This window comes from Magnolia sinica, chromosome 12 (genome assembly GCF_029962835.1).
Source record: "Magnolia sinica isolate HGM2019 chromosome 12, MsV1, whole genome shotgun sequence".
Classification (NCBI taxonomy): domain Eukaryota; kingdom Viridiplantae; phylum Streptophyta; class Magnoliopsida; order Magnoliales; family Magnoliaceae; genus Magnolia; species Magnolia sinica.
The window spans coordinates 70,452,696-70,460,398 of NC_080584.1; the positions used below are offsets into that span (position 1 = coordinate 70,452,696).

The 7,703-nt window shown below is 36.8% G+C and overlaps 2 long non-coding RNA genes across 3 annotated transcripts; both read right to left on the minus strand.

The window, feature by feature from the left end:
* Window positions 1-4,002: 4,002 nt before the first annotated feature.
* Window positions 4,003-5,769, minus strand: LOC131220627 (uncharacterized). Of its 2 annotated transcripts, none has more exons than XR_009158738.1 (4): window positions 5,411-5,769; window positions 4,370-4,474; window positions 4,256-4,285; window positions 4,003-4,117 (listed from the first exon to the last, which is right to left on the minus strand). It is a non-coding gene; the product is annotated as an uncharacterized LOC131220627 (long non-coding RNA). The 2 variants fall into 2 exon arrangements; XR_009158739.1 differs by having other exon boundaries at window positions 4,370-4,562.
* Window positions 5,770-6,721: 952 nt separating this feature from the next.
* LOC131220628 (uncharacterized) lies at window positions 6,722-7,405 on the minus strand. Its single transcript, XR_009158740.1, has 2 exons — window positions 7,258-7,405; window positions 6,722-7,011 (listed from the first exon to the last, which is right to left on the minus strand). It is a non-coding gene; the product is annotated as an uncharacterized LOC131220628 (long non-coding RNA).
* Between the last annotated feature and the right edge of the window lie 298 nt (window positions 7,406-7,703).

Genomic DNA, 7,703 nt, shown 5'->3' on the forward strand with positions numbered 1-7,703 from the left:
TTGGGAGTTCACCTTATACACATTAGTTGATGAAATGGATCTCTTATCAGGAGAAGACCAGTCCGAGTCTAGGGAACAAAAATCCGCTGAACTCTCAGCATTATTATTTGATAATTCCAGTTCATTGATTTTTCCTACAACAAATCAAAGGTAAAATGAGAATTGGTTGATGCCAATTCAGATCCAGCAAAATTCAGATAAAACCAAACAATAATTTAATCAAAACCAATTGAGAAATATTATGCATTCATCTGGCTGCAAGCAAGATCCAATCAAACTTGCTCTGCTTAAATGAAACAACTAAAACAAGCTCAAATCGTTTGACCCAGAAAAGGTTCAGTTTCATAGTCTGCTGGACTACCAAAGAAAGATGTTTGAGTGGAACAAATGGACCAACTTATTTTCAATTAGAACCAGCATCACCATCATCAAGGTTTACTACTCAAGGAGGTCTGCTACTCTGCTTAGGGTGAATCAGAATCCAAGTGGCCAATTCAAAAAACCAGCATCACCATGAAGGCCACATCTCGGATTGGCGACCGCCTGATGATTAGTCATGATTGATTTTTGGGCCACGTCATCTTAAGAGCAGATCCCATCTATGAAAATGAAAAGTATTGCTTGCTAATAATAGATACAACATTTCCAAATAACTTCATGCACAACATAAATAGGAACACAGATGGAAAGTTACAAAACAATAATAATAATAATAAGGAAAGCAATATCTACTAGTACAATACTTCGATTGGAAACAAAAGCTGAAATAATGAAAAAGTGCCCTGGCCAACAAAACAATGTACTAAAATCTCATCCCATCTCTTCATGGTTAGGCACCCATTGGAAAATCCAAACAAGCCTTATGTACTATTTTCAAAATGAGGGCAGTCATCAACTATATTGCCCACATTGTACACAATTTAGTCTTGCAATGACCCACCAGGATTTATTCTTATTGGATTGAAAGCTTAAATTTCAACATAAATCAAGATGTTAGAAGTTAAGAACTAATGAATGACCCTTGCATTACTCATCATGTACAATTTTCTTCTTTCGACAATTGAGCCTAAATCAAAGCTTATTTAGCAATCTGCCAAGAAAAAGTACCAGAAAATTAAGCACAGTAACTTGCCTCACAGACCCACCAACCAACCAAAAAACAGGATAGTCATTTGATTGGACAAAATATCAGCAACCAATTAAGCTAAGAAATTAATTACCCAAGTTATTGGAACAGAAAAATACTAGTGAATGGTCAAACAAATCAGGATATAACTGAAAGGATTTGAAAAAATGGATGGACAGCATGGATGAAACAAATACATCATGATGGATCCACATATAAATGAATTGATTAAGTACTTGTAAGTAAAAAAGTTACTTATAACTAATCATAAACAAAACTTATCTGAAATAAGTTACTTATCTACTGCTGTAAATTGAAAAAGTAACTTATTTGACGATATCCAAACAGGGCCTTAATCATAAATTCATACTTGTCAAATAAAAAAATAAAATTAGTGGAATAGATTTGAAGTGTGTAAGAGAAGTTGTATTCATTAAGTATATGCAGATACAACTATCTGCATATCCTGTCTTTTATCGAAATTCCTTTCAAGGCAACATAGGTCGTGCTGCTATATGATTCAAAACCATCCAAGATTTTCAAACTTAGTTTCTAGAATCCAAACATATACAGCAAACTATCACACTATACACATACATGATCAACTATTATCCTGGTAATGAAACACTTTCAAACTGCAATTAAATGAAGAAAGCATGAGAAAATAAATACATAGCGAAGAAGGGAAAGATAAAACGGACCCTTTTTTTCTTTTATATATAGGGACCCTGCTGGCAGCCGTTAAAACTGGTCGCCGGCAAAGGGTTGGCCCATCGGTCGGCTAAGGGCTGGTTTCTTGTAGTGATGATCTCCTTGTTGCAAAATTCAGAAATGTTAGCTCTCTGTCTTGAGAGTTCTTTCACACTTCGATCTTTGCTAATAAAAATCAGAATATTATTATTTAATCAACATAAACAAAACCCAATAAACCATTCCATATTAGTATAAACATATGAGGTTGTTCTGTACCATAGCAATTGCCATCATTTCAAATGCTTGAATCTTGAAACACAGCCACCAACAAAACAAGAAAAGAAAAATGAGTTTAAAAGGGGAAAAAAAAACCATAATCTAGCATTTTATTTTGAGCATTCCCTGATAGATACAACATTCATAATCTAGCACAGACATGTGCACAGACACCTTTTATGTAGTGGGAACTACAGGATGTAGTGAGAGTAAAGGGGTCAACATACCATCAGATTCTGCCAAATATTATCATGGCCCTCCAACTTCGCAACTTCAACATCTATGGATCTTGATGTTAGATGGACTTCTTTAGCTAATTTTGAAATATCTCTACAGATATCCAGGCCACTAGGACCTTTTCCAATCAGAACTACAATCTGGCCAACAAAACATGCAGTGAATACTTAAAAATAACTGAGTATGGACCACGGGATTAAATGGTATGGAATTGCATTAGATGGAATTAATCCCATCATCTGAGTATCAGAAAAGTCATAGCATATATGCTCTAATATATCCTTGTCGGCAACAAATCCTAATGCTCGAAACACAATAATTATTTCATCAAACATGTAGAATAGCATGAAATTCAACCTGCACTGCTTCTTCCCTTCACAAACCCCCATGCTCCAGTTTTTCATTTATGGCATGCACTTACTGTTTGCGCCCAAACACAATAGCGATAGTTCTCTAAAATTCCAACTAACCTAATGATGCATTCGGACCCAAAGTTTATTCATCTCTAGGAAGTTTTGAAGTACAAATTCCATAACATCATTAACAGTGTTAGCATCCCTGCGGAAGACAATGGACAGGGTATAAAGCATTTTATCAGCGATCTATAAAAAGATATCATTCACTTTAAAAGATATCTACACCATATATCACATAAGAACCTTAGATCTGACAAGAAATCAAGGAAAATCAAAGTAGAAGGGTAGAAAACGCAGACATCGAAGAAAAAAGATCATTCAAAGTTCAGACACATTGCCTAAGCAACCCTACCTGAGGAAATGCCGCTAAAACAGAAAATAAAATGTGGATCAGTGAGTGAGATGGCAAAGAACCATACAAAAGTAAGAGGAAATAAAATGTGCAACACTAAGACAAAGGGATACTATGAAACTCAATCCATTCCAAGGATTTAGTTGGAATGGATGGCATCTCTAGAGCATATGATTCCTTTCCAGCTCTCTCCACAGGGGTCACCACCGACAAAATTCCATCCAGTGAGTTGGGGTGGGAAGTTCAGGGAGATGTTGTGCCATCCTTTCTTATAGTGTACATATAAATAGGGGTACTCCAAATTCCCTATTTAAGAATGAAATCAGAGCTTCTTAAAGGATTTCATCTTAAGCAATTTGAATATAGTTGGAAGTGGATGGGCAGCAAATTCCATATTTTTCTAAGGTAAAAAGTATTTAAATAGACTAGTTTGCAACATCAGGTTGGTGATCAGCTGTTGATTAGTTACCTAAATGGTTCTGCAGCAACTATTATACTACCAACCATTTAAAGTTGTCAGGAAAAAGAAAAAAGAAAAAGAAAGAAAGAAAGAAGAAATCAGCAAGGTGGGAAACCAGAGGGTAATGGAGAGTTTGTGCAGTTCTAAAATTGGATCTGCAATGGAGATTCTTCATTCAGTTTGTAAATTAAAGAATCCAAGTTCCACAGTTAGTTGTGAGGGATGCAAAGATGTAGCTCTCTCTCTAGAAAGCACTTATGACCGTATCTTGGAGCAAGGCTACTCTAATGGCCATGCTAAAACAAATACATCTTTCAACTCTACAATGCAATCTGAACATGATTTGCTCATTGATACCCTACTTCTGCATGTTAGGATGGCACTCACTGTGTTTGTATTCTCTCATATAGTTATTAAAAATAATAATAATAAGCAAACACTCACAGTCAGAATTGCTTTTCCAGTGTTGTCAAGCTTCAGTCCTGGACCTTTCATATCAGTTTCAAGGAAAAATGTTTTCATTTTAGCGCTTCTGTCATTGCAATGTCTCTTAGTTCCTGCATGTTTTCGATGGTAATGTTGTCATTGTATTTCAACTTTGCCATCTAATGGCAACAGGAATAGAAGTTGAATGCCTATAGAGTAACTATTCAAATGGACTTTGCAGATTGTGAGCTGAGTTGAGATTTACTTACTAGAGCCTTTTTCCAAGTATCTTCTGCCAACTTCATCAAGACAAAATAAAGGAAATCAAGATAAATGAAAAATCAATCGAAACTAAAACTGGAAGAAGATGGCACAACACCAACCTTATTTTTGGGGGCTACAATAAGCTGGGCATTAGCATCTACATATGTTGCCATGTCATTGACAGAAGCGTCCCCTTGTCCAGTGTGAGCCTCCCCCTCATATAGCTGCAATGCAGAAAAATTGAAACCCGAGATTGGTTGGGCAGCTTTGGCTGTATCTACTTAGTTGAAACATGCTGATGTAGAAGTTGAACTGCTTGAAAACATGCAATATGATGCCCTCGAATTATGATAATAAAAATTCTCCCTTGTCAATTCAGCTTTCCCTGCCCACATTCTGACCACTTACAAGGAGAAATAAAAATGGCTAACAGAGTGCATTGTGCCCTTCTTGCTAAACTCGACAGTCTTTCTTTTCTCTGGTAGGTATGAGACAGTTAAGAATATATGAACAGTAGATGCTTTGTGATCAATTAACTCAAGTCTGAGACTTATGTTACATAATCACAGCAGTAAAGCTGCTAGGCCCACTACACCTAGTAGACATCTGAATTCTCCACACAAATCTACTAAATTTAGCCAGTGAAGAAGCTACCTGTAGCCTACCCTGTGAATTATCGCCAATTTATCCAACTGGTTTGACATTCCATGTTCTAGGAGTTCCATTTGGCTCCTATACAAATCCCAAAAATTTAGCAGAACTCAAGCCTCTGTGGGAAAAGTGAGCATTCAATAGTATATGTAATGTATGTCCCTAATAATTAGATGCATTACAATAGATATGATCTTTCTCGGAACTCTCTTCACTCGTCTCTCACAACATTCTTAGAAATCCATCTCCATGTATATACTAGCATATAGTGGGGTTCACAAGGCAACCCATTATCAACAGTGACATATTGCCTTTAACTAAAGCAATTTCTTCCTTCCAACATTTAGTTGAAAGATCAACAAGTTGAGTATAGATTGGTTCTGGAGCAATTTGCTTCCACCACATACTCAAAAAATGGCTGTGAATGGTCCAAACAAAGGACATCATTGATTCACTATGATACTAAGACACCATCAAAATCACTGTTCAGATAAGGAATATCTACTCACGATGACAGAGAGTCAAGCTCCTCTGCAGTGATAAACCAGCAAGGTGCTGATGCATGGCCCTTTTTCTCCTACAGATAAAACAAATCAATGTGTGAAAAATAACAATGATACTTTCATCAGCCTAAATCAGAAATTTAAAATTTAAAATATTAATGTACCAAATATATCAAAGGTTTCGGCTGAAAAATGGGGGGAAAAGAAGAAGATGAATGCAACGCAATTCAGCAGACAATTCAACAGCAAAACCAATGGCAGAAAGCAATTTAGTGGCCAAATCGGATCTACAACAGAACAATCAGATTCAAACAATCCATGGCGAACAAATCAAAATGGCATCAAATGAAATGCACTTTGAATTCTCAAATTACAGAAATAAACAGAAATTATAGAGAGAGAGAGAGAGAGAGAGAGAGAGAGAGATACCCGATGTTGTAGCAGAATACTCCTTGATGTGCGGTAGATCAAGCGGAGAGAGAGAGAGAGACCTAATGTTGCAGGAGAGGGCCGAGGAGAGAGAGAGAGAGAGAGAGAGAGAGAGAGAGAGAGAGAGAGAGAGAGGACTAGGGTTTTGAGAGTGAGAGAGATAGGGATAAAGAGAGTGAGAGGGAGAGGGAGTGGGAGGGTGAGAGAGCGAGCGGAGAGGGAAACGGATAGGGAGAGGGAGAGCGCGCGAGAGGGAGACGGCTGGAGATGGAGAAGGAGAGGTAGAGAGAGGCAGCGGCAGATAGAGGGAGCATCAGAGAGAGGGAGGGAGATGAAGAGCGAGCGGAGAGGGAGCGGCGGAGAGAGAGAGAGCCGCAGACAGGAATTAGGTTAGGTTTGCTTTTTTTTTTTTTCTTTTTATACATAGGACCCTGCCGGCAGCCGTTAAAACAGGCCGCCGGCGAAGGGTTGGCCCATCAGTCGGCCAAGGCCATTTTTCTTGTAGTGTGCATTCTCCATACATCTTTCTTTCCTTAGGTTAGTATATTGTTTAGACAGACAATGCCAAAATCGTGAATTTGTGACGAACCAAATCCATCGTAAAAGCAAATAAACGATGGATTTCATCCGTCACTTGGTCTGTGGCTGTTTACTGAGTCCTTTTTTTTTTTTTTTTTTTGAATTCAAAAAAAAAAAAAAAACCCACCGAATTATTCAAAATATTGGGGACGGATAATGTCCGTCGCTAATATGAATCTTCAAAAATTACCAAGCGACGTCTGTCGCTAAATATCTGTGAATTAAAAAAAAAAAAAGTATCAGATTTTTTATGTTTTATTTTTTTTTGAATCTTACACCTGATAGTCATTCAAAAAATAATTCACAAGATTGGGCTGAATATGAAATTGGACTAAATATCGATTCGTGTTTGGATGCTCAGAAGGCCTGATTAAGAAACTGATCTAAATATATAGTAAATAGTCAAAATTACGTCAACTAATGATGAAATAAGGTAATGTAAAGAATATCATTTGCCCTGAAAACTAGACAAATAATCATCATAATTATGTCCCATCAATTAAAATACAAATCCAAGAGATGCAGGACCTTAATTAGAAATGGTTTGATGTATTTGTTGCCTATCAACCACCCTTTGCAGCAAGCCCCTCCTTTGTCAACTGTTGCAGTAACAAAAAATCAAAATAAATAAATAAATAAATAAATAAATAAATAAATAATAAATAATCCATTTTCTTCCCTTCCAAACTTTGATTGTAGAAGAAAGATTTGAAACTTAAATGAGATCTAGAGGTTTTTTTTTTTCTTTCTTTTAAAATCAATAAAATGGGATCTATATATTCACAATGTTATGGTAAGTAAAGCCTCATACAGGTCATTTATTAGTAGTCATGCTTTGTCTGTACCTGCCGTTTATATATTTTTTCTTCCATAGTTCCATGTGCCATCAAACGATATGCATAAACTGGCTTTGTTTGTCCATACATGCAAGAATGCAATACATTTTAGAAACAAAGAACAACAATGAGAAAACTGCGCTCCAAAAGATTAAGCATTAATTTTTTTTAGAAAATAAATATCTCAAACCCGAGCCTAAAGATCATAAGTAGGGTTCCACGAACCGTCAACAATGATTACATGGTTAGCAGCGTGAAGGTTGATGCCTCATCCCATGTTCAAACAACTCCTTCCAGAGATGCAACTGTACTTCACCACAACTTTTGCAATACTGCTGCTCTCCCATTCTCAATTGGGTCCACCATATTCGCCCCATTCTTCAAAAGCGCCACTTGAAGTTCCAATGTGATTACTTTCCAGTCATCACAAATCAAGAGTTGTGTTGCGATAATCC